The following is a 10,011-nucleotide window of genomic DNA, read 5'->3' on the forward strand; positions in this document are numbered from 1 at the left end:
TACTTACCTGTGCGCTGCATCTACTAGACCACCGCTTCACCCATCCAGGGACTTCGCATCCTGCCGGCCTCCTGTCGTTCAGGTATCTCTGCACTCCTGTCTGACTGCCTGCTTCTGAACCACGGTATGCATACTTCTCATTCACTGTGCTGGTGTATTGCATATCTTGCTGGACTGTGTTGGTTCTCCTCTGGAGTTTGCTATCCGCTGAGTCTATTGCCATCTTGTGCCGGATTACTTCAAGAGACTTTCCATTATTTGCAGTGCTGTTCAGTCATATATATATATATTGTGCATATTGCTGTGGATCGAGTTTAAGGTGCCCGTGTATATCTTGTGTTGCAGTCTCTCCCCGTGCACCTCCTCACATATATATTCAGTGGTACAACTTGCTAGTGGCAGACCACTGATCCCTGTTTCCAGTATCACCTGTTCCAGTATCCTCTCACATAGCAGTGGTACAACTTGCTAACGCAGACCACTGACTCCCCGGATACCTCCACTTGGATTCCATTCCTTCACTCAGACAGCGGTACAACTTGCTATCCGCAGACCGCTGACTCTCATCACCTCCTCGTTTCTGTTGGACATTCCTCCTCACTATAGCAGTGGTACAACTTGCTACCGCAGACCACTGACTACCTTCACGTGTCCTTTGTCCATACAGTTCCTCGTGTATTATTACCTCCATATTGCCAGTGCTGCTAGTCATAGACTTTCCTGAGCATCTCATCATCTGCTATTTCCTGTTCCGTGATCACCCTGCTACCAGAGTACCATATTACCACCTATACTGCTCTGGTAAGCCTATCACCTGGTGATCCCTGGGTAAAGACTCCTAGTGCCCGTGACAGTAAGATCAGGCCATGACAGACCCAGATTCGGAACCAACAGCTATAGAGATGCTGCGGTATCTGGTTACCCGTATGGAACAACAAGATGTTCGTCAACAACAGTTGCTGCAATGTTATCAGACTTTAGTCGCCCAAGTAACTTCTGTGCCAAATGTAGCAGCCACTGTTGATCCTTCCGTGTCGTCATCTTCTTCCCCTGTGCCATCCCAGGTGTCTACTGCTTCCACGCTACACCTGCCTACTCCGTCAAAATATGATGGAGACCCCAAAACCTGTAGGGGTTTTCTTACTCAATGCTCAGTTCATTTTGAGCTCCAACCTCAAAATTTTTCTACCCATCGTTCCAGAGTGGCCTATCTTATTTCATTGTTTTCTGGACAAGCTCTCGCATGGGCTACCCCTCTGTGGGAAAGAAACGATCCATTGTTACAGGATAGTGCCGAATTTATTTCCACGTTCCGAAGTGTATTCGATGAACCAGGTCGTGTTATTTCCGCTGCATCCAGCATTCTCCGTCTTCGCCAAGGATCTCGCACTGTGGCTCAGTACGTCATTCGATTTCGGATATTAGCCTCTGAACTTCAGTGGAACGCTGAGGCACTGATCGCCGCCTTCTGGCAGGGGCTTTCCGATAAAATTAAAAACGCACTGACCTCACAAGAAGTACCCTCCTCTTTAGAAGATTTGATCTCTCTTTGCCATCGTGTAGACATGAGGTTTTGTGAAAGAGAATCTGAGAAAACAACTTCGGTTAAAACACCTCTTCTCTCAAATCCTCAATTTCACCCAGTTTCATCTCCGGTGATACCCATGGAGATAGGTCGCTCCAAATTAACTTTAGAGGAGAGGGACCGAAGAATAAAGAATAGACTTTGTATCTATTGTGCTGATTCTACGCATATGCTCAATTCTTGTCCCAGGAAATGCCGGGCTCTAACCAATACTGGGGAGATAAGGTTAGGGTTCCTGGAGTCTTCTCCATCTTCTACGAAATTAAAAGTCTGCGCTTTGGATGTTACGATTTCCTTTGCTACCAAATCCTTTGAGTCTCAAGCACTGATTGATTCTGGAGCAGCAGGAAATTTCATTTCTAAATCCCTAGTGAATCAATGGTCACTACCAGTGATTACTTTGAAAACACCGATTACTGTGACTGCTATAGATGGATCACGTCTCATCAATGGTCTCATCACCTAGAGTACGTCTCCAGTAACGCTTCAGATTGGTGTACTACACCATGAAGAGATTTCGTTTTTAATTCTTCCTGTTACGACAAGTCCGATTGTCTTAGGCCTTCCATGGCTTCAATGTCATTCTCCCCAGATTGACTGGCGCACTTCTCAAGTTACGTCTTGGGGAGCTGAATGTCATCATCGTTGTCTCTCTCAAGTGGTTTCATTCTAAAGACAGCATTCGTCTATTCCACCAGGTCCTCCTCCACAGGATCCTTCATCTACGGATCTGTGTGATAAGGTTCAGTCTGAACGCCTTCCTCCTCATCGGGCGTTCGTGACGTCATCGGACGTTGAAGATGGATCTCAGGAGTCATCTTCAAAAAGTCAAGTGCTGGTGGTTCACGGTCACCATCCGTCTTTTCCGGAATTTCCTGCCCTCCCTCCCACCCAAGTTCCTGCTGTAGAGACTGTTTGTCAGACCTTCAAAAACATCTGGTCTCAGGTCAAAACCTATTTAAAGAAGACATCTAACAAATATAAGTCTTTCGCAGATAAGAAGAGGCGGGCTATTCCACCACTAAAAATTGGAGATCGTGTCTGGTTATCTACCAAAAATATTCGTTTGAAGGTTCCATCTATGAAATTCGCTCCTCGTTTTATTGGTCCATATAGGATCATTCAAGTAATCAATCCAGTGTGTGTTAAACTTCTTCTTCCTAAGAATCTTCGGATTTCCAATACCTTCCATGTGTCCTTGCTCAAACCTCTTATCATCAACCGTTTCTCGACTCCTCCTTCAGCACCTCAGCCAGTTCAAGTTCATCAGGAGGAAGATTTCGAGATTACTGAGGTATTGGATGCAAAAATTTCGCGAGGAGTTCTCCGTTTCCTCGTTCATTGGAAGGGCTTTGGTCCTGAAGAGCGTTCATGGATCAAAGCTGAAGATCTTAATGCTCCTGCCCTTCTGAAGAAGTTTTATTCCAAAAATCCGGACAAGCCCGGTTCCAGGCGTTCTGTGCCCACCTTTAAAAGGGGGGGTACTGTCACTCACCGGACTGTGAGTGCTTCTTCCCGGACATTTAGGAACCGTGGCCGTCCGCCATCCTGAGGGTCTGCGCATGCGCAGCCCTTTCTAACCCTTCAGTGTATGTTCCTTTAACTTAATTGGCAGATCAGGCAACACTCCCTATATTAAGCACCTGTGGTCAATACCACGTTGCCTGATCTTGGAGTCTCATTCCCCATGAGTCTCTGAAGGTGTTCCTGTGTTTCCTCGTGTATTCAGCGCTGCTGATTCCTGTGGTTGCCAAACCACTTCTACCTCTGTGGTTTCCAAACCACTTCTACTACTGTGGTTCCCATACCACTTCTACCCTCCTGTGCATCATCGTGACTGTTAGCTGATTCCTATCCGCTGCCTCCGTGCACTACAGTCTTCAATCTACATCACTCACCTGTTCATCATCGTGACTGTTAGCTGATTCCTATCCGCTGCCTCCGTGCACTACAGTCTTCTAACCACTTCAACTCTACCATATATTATTGTGACTGTTAGCTGATTCCTATCCGCTGCCTCCGTGCACTACAGTCTTCAATCCACATCCACTCACCTGTTCATCATCGTGACTGTTAGCTGATTCCTATCCGCTGCCTCCGTGCACTACAGTCTTCAACCTGCAACTCGTCTGTGTTTCATCGTGACTGTTAGCTGATTCCTATCCGCTGCCTCCGTGCACTACAGTCTTCAACCTGCAACTCGTCTGTGTTTCATCGTGACTCTTTGGCTGATTCCTATCCGCTGCCTCTGTGCGCTTCAGTCTTCAGTTCATCTCAACTCTCCCGTGTTTCCTCGAGACTGCTGCTTCTATTGCTATCCGCTACTCTCCGTGATCAACAGTTCCAGCTGAACTCTGCTCTCCCGTGTCCCATCGTTACTGCACCTGCTGGTTGCTATTGGCTACCTCCGTGTGTCCGCAGAGACCTGCTGCTGCTACTCCTCAGCTCTACTCGTCCATCTACTGCTGATCCGCTCTCCACGCTTTCCGGTGTTCCCGCTGGTCTCTACCCGCCTGTCAGCATTAGGATTCGTGTCTCCCTATCTACTCCTCTGCTAGACCATCGCCATTCTCCAGGGTCCTCCAGGAGTCCAGTTCCACGCTCTACTGATTCCTGTATAGTTGTTTCCCTGCTGGTCTACTTACCTGTGCGCTGCATCTACTAGACCACCGCTTCACCCATCCAGGGACTTCGCATCCTGCCGGCCTCCTGTCGTTCAGGTATCTCTGCACTCCTGTCTGACTGCCTGCTTCTGAACCACGGTATGCATACTTCTCATTCACTGTGCTGGTGTATTGCATATCTTGCTGGACTGTGTTGGTTCTCCTCTGGAGTTTGCTATCCGCTGAGTCTATTGCCATCTTGTGCCGGATTACTTCAAGAGACTTTCCATTATTTGCAGTGCTGTTCAGTCATATATATATATATTGTGCATATTGCTGTGGATCGAGTTTAAGGTGCCCGTGTATATCTTGTGTTGCAGTCTCTCCCCGTGCACCTCCTCACATATATATTCAGTGGTACAACTTGCTAGTGGCAGACCACTGATCCCTGTTTCCAGTATCACCTGTTCCAGTATCCTCTCACATAGCAGTGGTACAACTTGCTAACGCAGACCACTGACTCCCCGGATACCTCCACTTGGATTCCATTCCTTCACTCAGACAGCGGTACAACTTGCTATCCGCAGACCGCTGACTCTCATCACCTCCTCGTTTCTGTTGGACATTCCTCCTCACTATAGCAGTGGTACAACTTGCTACCGCAGACCACTGACTACCTTCACGTGTCCTTTGTCCATACAGTTCCTCGTGTATTATTACCTCCATATTGCCAGTGCTGCTAGTCATAGACTTTCCTGAGCATCTCATCATCTGCTATTTCCTGTTCCGTGATCACCCTGCTACCAGAGTACCATATTACCACCTATACTGCTCTGGTAAGGCTATCACCTGGTGATCCCTGGGTAAAGACTCCTAGTGCCCGTGACAGTAAGATCAGGCCATGACAGACCCAGATTCGGAACCAACAGCTATAGAGATGCTGCGGTATCTGGTTACCCGTATGGAACAACAAGATGTTCGTCAACAACAGTTGCTGCAATGTTATCAGACTTTAGTCGCCCAAGTAACTTCTGTGCCAAATGTAGCAGCCACTGTTGATCCTTCCGTGTCGTCATCTTCTTCCCCTGTGCCATCCCAGGTGTCTACTGCTTCCACGCTACACCTGCCTACTCCGTCAAAATATGATGGAGACCCCAAAACCTGTAGGGGTTTTCTTACTCAATGCTCAGTTCATTTTGAGCTCCAACCTCAAAATTTTTCTACCCATCGTTCCAGAGTGGCCTATCTTATTTCATTGTTTTCTGGACAAGCTCTCGCATGGGCTACCCCTCTGTGGGAAAGAAACGATCCATTGTTACAGGATAGTGCCGAATTTATTTCCACGTTCCGAAGTGTATTCGATGAACCAGGTCGTGTTATTTCCGCTGCATCCAGCATTCTCCGTCTTCGCCAAGGATCTCGCACTGTGGCTCAGTACGTCATTCGATTTCGGATATTAGCCTCTGAACTTCAGTGGAACGCTGAGGCACTGATCGCCGCCTTCTGGCAGGGGCTTTCCGATAAAATTAAAAACGCACTGACCTCACAAGAAGTACCCTCCTCTTTAGAAGATTTGATCTCTCTTTGCCATCGTGTAGACATGAGGTTTTGTGAAAGAGAATCTGAGAAAACAACTTCGGTTAAAACACCTCTTCTCTCAAATCCTCAATTTCACCCAGTTTCATCTCCGGTGATACCCATGGAGATAGGTCGCTCCAAATTAACTTTAGAGGAGAGGGACCGAAGAATAAAGAATAGACTTTGTATCTATTGTGCTGATTCTACGCATATGCTCAATTCTTGTCCCAGGAAATGCCGGGCTCTAACCAATACTGGGGAGATAAGGTTAGGGTTCCTGGAGTCTTCTCCATCTTCTACGAAATTAAAAGTCTGCGCTTTGGATGTTACGATTTCCTTTGCTACCAAATCCTTTGAGTCTCAAGCACTGATTGATTCTGGAGCAGCAGGAAATTTCATTTCTAAATCCCTAGTGAATCAATGGTCACTACCAGTGATTACTTTGAAAACACCGATTACTGTGACTGCTATAGATGGATCACGTCTCATCAATGGTCTCATCACCCAGAGTACGTCTCCAGTAACGCTTCAGATTGGTGTACTACACCATGAAGAGATTTCGTTTTTAATTCTTCCTGTTACGACAAGTCCGATTGTCTTAGGCCTTCCATGGCTTCAATGTCATTCTCCCCAGATTGACTGGCGCACTTCTCAAGTTACGTCTTGGGGAGCTGAATGTCATCATCGTTGTCTCTCTCAAGTGGTTTCATTCTAAAGACAGCATTCATCTATTCCACCAGGTCCTCCTCCACAGGATCCTTCATCTACGGATCTGTGTGATAAGGTTCAGTCTGAACGCCTTCCTCCTCATCGGGCGTTCGTGACGTCATCGGACGTTGAAGATGGATCTCAGGAGTCATCTTCAAAAAGTCAAGTGCTGGTGGTTCACGGTCACCATCCGTCTTTTCCGGAATTTCCTGCCCTCCCTCCCACCCAAGTTCCTGCTGTAGAGACTGTTTGTCAGACCTTCAAAAACATCTGGTCTCAGGTCAAAACCTGTTTAAAGAAGACATCTAACAAATATAAGTCTTTCGCAGATAAGAAGAGGCGGGCTATTCCACCACTAAAAATTGGAGATCGTGTCTGGTTATCTACCAAAAATATTCGTTTGAAGGTTCCATCTATGAAATTCGCTCCTCGTTTTATTGGTCCATATAGGATCATTCAAGTAATCAATCCAGTGTGTGTTAAACTTCTTCTTCCTAAGAATCTTCGGATTTCCAATACCTTCCATGTGTCCTTGCTCAAACCTCTTATCATCAACCGTTTCTCGACTCCTCCTTCAGCACCTCAGCCAGTTCAAGTTCATCAGGAGGAAGATTTCGAGATTACTGAGGTATTGGATGCAAAAATTTCGCGAGGAGTTCTCCGTTTCCTCGTTCATTGGAAGGGCTTTGGTCCTGAAGAGCGTTCATGGATCAAAGCTGAAGATCTTAATGCTCCTGCCCTTCTGAAGAAGTTTTATTCCAAAAATCCGGACAAGCCCGGTTCCAGGCGTTCTGTGCCCACCTTTAAAAGGGGGGGTACTGTCACTCACCGGACTGTGAGTGCTTCTTCCCGGACATTTAGGAACCGTGGCCGTCCGCCATCCTGAGGGTCTGCGCATGCGCAGCCCTTTCTAACCCTTCAGTGTATGTTCCTTTAACTTAATTGGCAGATCAGGCAACACTCCCTATATTAAGCACCTGTGGTCAATACCACGTTGCCTGATCTTGGAGTCTCATTCCCCATGAGTCTCTGAAGGTGTTCCTGTGTTTCCTCGTGTATTCAGCGCTGCTGATTCCTGTGGTTGCCAAACCACTTCTACCTCTGTGGTTTCCAAACCACTTCTACTACTGTGGTTCCCATACCACTTCTACCCTCCTGTGCATCATCGTGACTGTTAGCTGATTCCTATCCGCTGCCTCCGTGCACTACAGTCTTCAATCCACATCACTCACCTGTTCATCATCGTGACTGTTAGCTGATTCCTATCCGCTGCCTCCGTGCACTACAGTCTTCAATCCACATCCACTCACCTGTTCATCATCGTGACTGTTAGCTGATTCCTATCCGCTGCCTCCGTGCACTACAGTCTTCAACCTGCAACTCGTCTGTGTTTCATCGTGACTGTTAGCTGATTCCTATCCGCTGCCTCCGTGCACTACAGTCTTCAACCTGCAACTCGTCTGTGTTTCATCGTGACTCTTTGGCTGATTCCCATCCGCTGCCTCTGTGCGCTTCAGTCTTCAGTTCATCTCAACTCTCCCGTGTTTCCTCGAGACTGCTGCTTCTATTGCTATCCGCTACTCTCCGTGATCAACAGTTCCAGCTGAACTCTGCTCTCCCGTGTCCCATCGTTACTGCACCTGCTGGTTGCTATTGGCTACCTCCGTGTGTCCGCAGAGACCTGCTGCTGCTACTCCTCAGCTCTACTCGTCCATCTACTGCTGATCCGCTCTCCACGCTTTCCGGTGTTCCCGCTGGTCTCTACCCGCCTGTCAGCATTAGGATTCGTGTCTCCCTATCTACTCCTCTGCTAGACCATCGCCATTCTCCAGGGTCCTCCAGGAGTCCAGTTCCACGCTCTACTGATTCCTGTATAGTTGTTTCCCTGCTGGTCTACTTACCTGTGTGCTGCATCTACTAGACCACCGCTTCACCCATCCAGGGACTTCGCATCCTGCCGGCCTCCTGTCGTTCAGGTATCTCTGCACTCCTGTCTGACTGCCTGCTTCTGAACCACGGTATGCATACTTCTCATTGACTGTGCTGGTGTATTGCATATCTTGCTGGACTGTGTTGGTTCTCCTCTGGAGTTTGCTATCCGCTGAGTCTATTGCCATCATTGACTGTGTTATCTTGTGCCGGATTACTTCAAGAGACTTTCCATTATTTGCAGTGCTGTTCAGTCATATATATATATATTGTGCATATTGCTGTGGATCGAGTTTAAGGTGCCCGTGTATATCTTGTGTTGCAGTCTCTCACCGTGCACCTCCTCACATATATATTCAGTGGTACAACTTGCTAGTGGCAGACCACTGATCCCTGTTTCCAGTATCACCTGTTCCAGTATCCTCTCACATAGCAGTGGTACAACTTGCTAACGCAGACCACTGACTCCCCGGATACCTCCACTTGGATTCCATTCCTTCACTCAGACAGTGGTACAACTTGCTATCCGCAGACCGCTGACTCTCATCACCTCCTCGTTTCTGTTGGACATTCCTCCTCACTATAGCAGTGGTACAACTTGCTACCGCAGACCACTGACTACCTTCACGTGTCCTTTGTCCATACAGTTCCTCGTGTATTATTACCTCCATATTGCCAGTTGTGCTAGTCATAGACTTTCCTGAGCATCTCATCATCTGCTATTTCCTGTTCCGTGATCACCCTGCTACCAGAGTACCATATTACCACCTATACTGCTCTGGTAAGCCTATCACCTGGTGATCCCTGGGTAAAGACTCCTAGTGCCCGTGACAGGGTTGAGCTAGAATTCCTCCTGCGTTGGAAGTCAGACGTAGGCCCATTGGCAGAGATTGTTGGCTGGTCTTATGAACATCATCCCGGCGGTAGCTAGTGATGCTTTTGTGGCTGCTTTGTTTAGGTTGTTGGTCTCTATGGTCTTTTTTCGGAACATTTGGAATAAGTGAACTGGTGGCGCCCTCCGGACTGGCGATCGGGTCAGGGTTATATCACAAGAATGTAGTGGTAAGAGCATTAGTATGGCGTGTAAATACATAGATCAAAGACGGATCCGCTGGGGAGAGAGCGGTGGAGTACTTTGCATCGCAGCAGGAACACTGTAGTTTGGTAGTTTGTCCAATGCAACTTGCTAGGTTGTATTCGGTCATGCCCCCCCCCCCTCCCCTGGTGGTAATCGGCTTAGATACCGAGATGGGTCCCCCCTTGCAAGGTACTTATTGTTCAGCTGTCTTTAAGTAGTGCGCTGCGAAGCTTGGCTAAATGCCGCAGGTTAGGGGCTCATTCCTTCAGAATATGAGCAGCTACAGTGGCGGCTGAAGTAAGCAATTCAGAACCATCTATTATGGTGGTGTGAAGGTGGAACTGAAAGAGTTTTAGGAAATATGTTCGTCCACCTATTGAACTTTAGCGTATCGCTGCTATTTCGGGAGGTTGACCCATGACATAGGTTGTTTACCTTGTTGAAAGGAGGCGCGGAGGGTTTCGCCATTTTCTTTTCTCCGGGGGCCTGATTGGCTGTTGGCACCCCGGGGTTTCTGGTTTTACCTCCGC

The sequence above is a fragment of the Mixophyes fleayi genome, chromosome 4, assembly GCF_038048845.1.
Source record: "Mixophyes fleayi isolate aMixFle1 chromosome 4, aMixFle1.hap1, whole genome shotgun sequence".
Lineage (NCBI taxonomy): Eukaryota > Metazoa > Chordata > Amphibia > Anura > Limnodynastidae > Mixophyes > Mixophyes fleayi.